Source organism: Phasianus colchicus, chromosome 5, assembly GCF_987193195.1.
Source record: "Phasianus colchicus chromosome 5, bPhaCol1.hap1.1, whole genome shotgun sequence".
Classification (NCBI taxonomy): Eukaryota; Metazoa; Chordata; class Aves; order Galliformes; family Phasianidae; genus Phasianus; species Phasianus colchicus.
Genome location: NC_143440.1, coordinates 34,478,981 through 34,484,994, shown reverse-complemented (window position 1 = coordinate 34,484,994; position 6,014 = coordinate 34,478,981). Strand labels below are relative to the sequence as shown.

The 6,014-nt window shown below is 36.2% G+C and overlaps 1 long non-coding RNA gene across 1 annotated transcript; it reads left to right on the top strand.

The window, feature by feature from the left end:
• Positions 1–930: 930 nt before the first annotated feature.
• LOC149917844 (uncharacterized) lies at positions 931–5,595 on the top strand. The gene is made up of 3 exons (XR_016467290.1): positions 931–1,453; positions 2,699–2,849; positions 5,519–5,595. It is a non-coding gene; the product is annotated as an uncharacterized LOC149917844 (long non-coding RNA).
• Positions 5,596–6,014: the final 419 nt, after the last annotated feature.

Sequence of the window (6,014 nt, the reverse complement as noted above, 5' to 3'; positions counted from 1 at the left end):
TTTTGAGGTATCTCATGGGCTAAAGTGCTTGAAGGTAAGGGGACTCGTGAGAGTTAGACAACATTTTAACAGCATTTCTTCCAAGCTCAAGATCGGTGCATCCCCAAGAGTAGGAAACTGGGGACGGGAGGCAGGACACCTACATAAATGAGCAAGGAGCTTATGGATAAGATCAAAGGGAAGAAGAAGGTTTATGAAATGTGGAAAAAGGGCCTGTCTTCTTGGGAGGAGTATAGGAGTGTTGTCAGGGTCTGCAGGGAAGTGGGAAGGAAGCCTAAAGCTCACCTGGAGCTGAACCTGGCAAAAGAAGTAAAGGATAATAAGAAGGGTTCTTTAAAGTATGTTAACAGTTAAAGGAAGACTAGGGATAATGTGGGTCCCCTGGTGAATGAGAGAAGTGTCCTGGTAATGAGTGATGCTCAGTGCCTTCTTTGCTTTAAAGAGTCCCCCTAGGGACTTCTGGAGGGAAGAGAGAGAGAGTCCAGAAAATGATGAGTATCCCTCTAATCGAGGAGGGAGTGGTCCAGGGACATCTAGGTGGGATCAATGTGCACAAATCTATGGGCCCTGATGGGATGCATCCATGTGTGCTGAGGAAGCTGGCAGAGGTGATAGCTGAACTGTTCTCTATCATTTTTGACAGATCTTGGAGAACAGGATAGGTGACAGAAGACTGAATGATAGCCAATGTCATTCCAGTCTTCTAAAAGGGCAAGAAGAGGGATCTGGGAAACTACAGCCCAGTCAGCCTCACCTCTGTCCCTGGAAAGGTGATGGAACAGCTTGTTCTAGATGTTATCTGTAAGTAATTGGAAGGAAAGAAGGTCCTTAGGAATAGTCAGCATGGATTCACTATGGGAAAATCATGCTTGACCAACCTCGTACCTTCTATGATGACATGATCAGCTGGGTAGATGGGGGGAAATCAGTGGATATCATCTACCTTGACTTCAGTAAGGCTTTTGATACTGTCTTCCTCGACATCCTGATACTGAGGCTGAAAAAGTGTAAGATAGATGAGTAGACGGTGAGGTGAGTCGAGAATTGGCTGACTGGCAGAGCTCAGAGGGTTGTGATTGGCATTGCAGAGTCTGGTTGGAGATCTGTGAGTAGTGGTGTTCCTGGGGGTTGGTGCTGGGTCTGGTCTTGTTCAATATCTTCATTAACTACCTTGATGAAGGGATAGTGTCCACTCTCAGTAAGTATGCTGATGATACAGAGCTGGAAGGAGTGGCTGACATACCTGAAGGCTATGTTGCCATTCAGCAAGATGTGGACAGGCAGGAGAGCTGGGAAACAATAAACCATATGGGTTCTGTATCCAGTTCCAGTTCTGTATCCAGGTCTCCCTGGTACAAGAAACACAAGGATCTCCTGGAGAGTCCAACAGAGGGCCATGAAGATGATAAAGGGCCTGGAGCATCTTCCTATGAGGAAAGGCTGAGCTAACTAGGTCTGTTCAGACTAGAGAAAAGAAGTATCTTAAGTGTGGGAGACATGGTCAACCTCTTGTCAGCGGTCAGCGAGGACAGGACAAGGGGAAATGGCCATAAACTGGAGCATAGGAAGGAACTTCTTCACAGTGAGGGTGATGGAGCACTGAAGAGGTTGTGGATTCTGCCCAGGGAGGTTGTGGATTCTCCTTCTCTGGAGATATTCAGGACCTGCCTGGATACCTACCTGCACAGCCTGCTTTGCAGGGGGGTTGGACTTGATGATTTCTGGAGGTCCCTTCCAGTCTCTACAGTTCTGTGATTCTGTAAAAGCCACATCTGCAGCATATGCTTATTTCTTACAAGTTTACACTTAACTGTAAAAATTAAAATTCAAAAATTTTTATATGTTTATACCTTTCCATAATATTTTAAGTATTAGATACTTTCTGAGGCAATTAAATTGAATTAAAGTGGCCTGATACTATAGGGTGAAGTAAGCAGGTTTCTAAATCCTGAAAAGAATCGGACACTGGGAATTGAATAATGTTTTCAGTCAATGTATCATTGAGTAGTTTTCATCAAAAGAGGTAAAACCAAACCACTAAATCAATTAAAATACAGAATGGAGAAAAATATTTGCTGGGTGTTCAAACTCATCTATAATTACTTTCAGGAAGCACAGTTTTCCTATGACAGAATCAAATAGAGAACAATAAAAAAGTCAATCTTGAATCTTAAAATAGGCATTTCATTTTAAATATTAAGTACAAAATCATTTGTGAAATGAGCCTTTTTCCATTCTCCCCATCCCCAGAATTGTAATAAGAAGGGAATTACATCCCCTTTCTTCTTTGAAATACTGTATATTTTTAAATCAGTGATGAAGACTGACATAACTTCATTTTATTAATTTATAACTTCCAATAGATAGGCAATTACAATATGCTCTTAGATTGCATGGATTTGTTTTTCTGTGTAAATCCCCAAAGGCAGAGTTGAGAGCTCACTTGTATATATTTATGTGTGTCTATGTGTGTATGTATGGTAAACTAGTTATGTGAATTAAAGTAATGAATTACATAGTGATGTATGTTCTCTACTGGACCATTCAGTTTGTTCAATTTCATTTAGGGAACCCTCTTAAAACCTCCAACAGAAATCAGTGCACTACTGAAACAGATTTGCAGGTTTGCTTTATATTGAAATTTATTCCTTGAATCTTGTTTTAAACTAATTTACTTTATTTTTTCCCCCCTTCACAGGCTTTCACTGCTAATTCTCTGTGAACTCGTATAAGAGATGCTAGATGTTTAGAAATATTAATATTGCAAAGACATGTAACTCTCCTGCTGTGGCGCAAAGGCATACAGAAAAAAAAACAATGAACGGTACAGCTAAAACCTTTAGGTTCATGTAAGTTTAATTTGCTCAGAATTTTATGATTTTATGAAAAAAGCAACAGACAAAGGCATCTTTTTTATTTTATTTATTTATTTATTTCCCATGACTACAGATATTTTAGACTTCTAAGATGTAATGTGTTGGGTTAGGTTACTCACATGTGCCTTCCTAAAGCCACTGGAACTAATGGTAAGGAAGGAACATTCACATGAATGTATGTGGGTTACTATGTGATCTGGATCTTTATTCATATTGCAGTAATGAGCAATTCATGTTTTAGTGCCATATGAACAGCAGAAGTTGGATTGTCCTTGAGTATCATTTATTAAAGAAGACATTAGTAAAAAGGACTTTCAGGTTATACTGTAAGAGCTTATATAAATCACGGCTTTGATTTTTTTTCTGTCCTTGGCAGCATGAGAGACTATTACAGTTGACTATGTTCTTTTTCTTCATTTCCCCCTAGATTTGGCACAAAAAATATTCTCAGTTTCTCTCATTAACATAATCATCAGTGCAGTGAGATCTTCCGTCTTCAGAAAACTATTAGTGGTGAGAAGAATGATAACACTTTGTATTCACACAGGCTTCATTGCAACATATTCAGTCCATTTTGTAAAGAACTGTTCTTTCACCTATAGTTCTTGGACTAGCCCCAAATTTAGGCAATACTGATGTCCCCTTTGCCAGTTCAATTTTAACCAGCCTTCATTCTAACATATATGCAGACAAAAACATCCAGTTAGAAAGGATCTCACTATAAGCATACATGCTTAAAAAGAATGTTGTTTTATAATAACAAGTATCTTATGTTTGAGAAAAATGTAATTTCCTTCAATAAATTATCAGAAATGAACCAAATACCTCTTTCTTTGTAAAGAGGTATTTACTGAGGATGCCTCTGTTTCTTTCTATTAGTTAATGTGTTACCTCAGCTTTCAAGAGACATGAAATTTCAGCATAGAAAGAAATGGTAATTTCAGTGATATCAAAATTTGTTGGAAACAACTATTCTAAAAAGTGGAATATGTAGAATGACAGTCCTTCTTTGCTGAAGTTGAAATACAACAACAAGGAGTCTGATTAGAGCTAATTACTCTAAAGATGTATTGTCAGGAACCCTTGAAGGAGATTGTTCTGAAACAAGAAAAACAGGAAGAAATGATTAATTTCTTCAGCAATTGAAATGGGGGTATTGGTGAGAATATTAATAAAGGATTTAATCTGTGCCTAAATATGCTTTTAAAATGTTTATTTTTAACATTTATTATATGGATTAAAATGTAGCTAACTGAAATGATCTCTTTTCCATTCTGTGAATAATGACAAATGCCATTGCTATACAACCAAAATTGCTCAGATCACAGTTGCTCTGATGTTATTTTACTCAAGCATTTTTGATTCAATAATAGGGAAAAAAGAACGGTGCTTCCATCCATATGGACTGTGTATTAGACTAACAGTTAAATGTCTATTCTGCTCATCATATTTTTAGGAACAATATCAGACAAAATATAAAGAGATATGAGGATATAGGACAGTGAGCTCTGGAGAAGCTGCACGCTACTTAGGCAGCTAAAGAGCTTTGTGTCTCTTGACACTAGGGTATGATAAATGACAAAATGAAAAGCCATGTTAGAAAATGTGAGATTTCTTATCTTCCATCAAAACAGCAAAACATTAACACAAGGAGAGCACAGACATTCTCATGTATTGGATTAACCCCCTGGAAGACCCAAAAGCAAACAGGGTAAATGTTAAAATAAAACCTGTAGTCTTCGTTATTACATCTTCAAAAACATTCAATCTCATTGATATGTCTCAAGTTCATGATGATGATGATTATTATTTTCATTATCAGCAAAACACCTGCAAATGCTAAAGAATTAAAAGTGAAAAACAACTCTGTGTTTGGTAATAAATAATATCCAGTATTGGAGCACATCATGTGGGCCATATATTTCTGTGTGCATGTAGTCATAATTAAATAATTAAAATTGTGGTATTTGTTATTACAGCAGTAATAAAAGTATAAATAAAAGTATATTTTTAATGTCATGAGAAGGTTCCCATTCATTTTTACAGACAAATTACTGTATCTAAGAATAGTAAACATATAATGTTTTTCCCCAAACACAAACTACCAATATATTCCTACTTATATGTTAGCAGGGAGGGAGGATAAAGGGGGAGAGAAGGGAGAAGGGACACCAAAAAAACCACAACACAAAAAACCCAAACCAAAACATGTAGAAACAGGTTTGTGGGTTTTTTTTTTTTTTTTTTTTTTTTCCTGATTTCTCTTACTTGTTGTGTTGGTGAAAGCTATTTTCCTTTTTTTTTTTTTTTTTTTTTTTTTTTTTTTTTTTCTGAAAACCAAACAGTTCCTAGAAAATAAATCTAGTCTGTTAATAGCAAGGAAGGAACCATGCCCCAGATACAATGAAAATAATTGTGTTAAAATCTCCATGAAATCACCATAAAATAAAAAAAACCAGAGTATTCTACTCATTGGCTCTAGCGCTAAGTCTCTAGTTAAGATATTAACCTGCCAAAAAACTTATATTTTTCCTTACAAATTTATCTCATAATGGGACAATAGATGGAAGTATACATAACTTTAGTTATGTATCAGTTTAAAATACATATTTTTAGTCATGTATTCTATTTTTATGTTTCAGTTGTAGACTCAGCTTGAGAATTTCAAGTCATGACTTCTGAAGATAAGGATTTCTATCAGTTAATTTCTATTTCTAGGTACAAACTCCCCAGTTAAACTCTTATTTTTCTTTTTGTGCTTGGAGTAAACTTAAAAATAGTTTAAAGTTTTCTGGTGAACAAAATAACGTACAAAACACTTATCTCTAGAATCAATAGAAATGAAAACCACTGTGATCTTGCTTTAAATCATTCTCAATGTTGTGAATATCTATGCCGGTAGAGTTCTGTGGATTGTAAACCATGAGAATACCACTAGATGGTGCTCAAGAATACATCTAGCTTCTTGGATTTGTTAACCAAATAGGCTGAAAGATGCTGAGAATTGCATTTACCACATTGTTTAGTTATTTATAACGTCTTTTCCATGGTAAATTGCAGAAATTACTGCAGAGTTCCTGGGATCCTAGGTAAGGTAGGAAAATGAAATCTTCTGGGAATCAGCACAAAATAACTAAA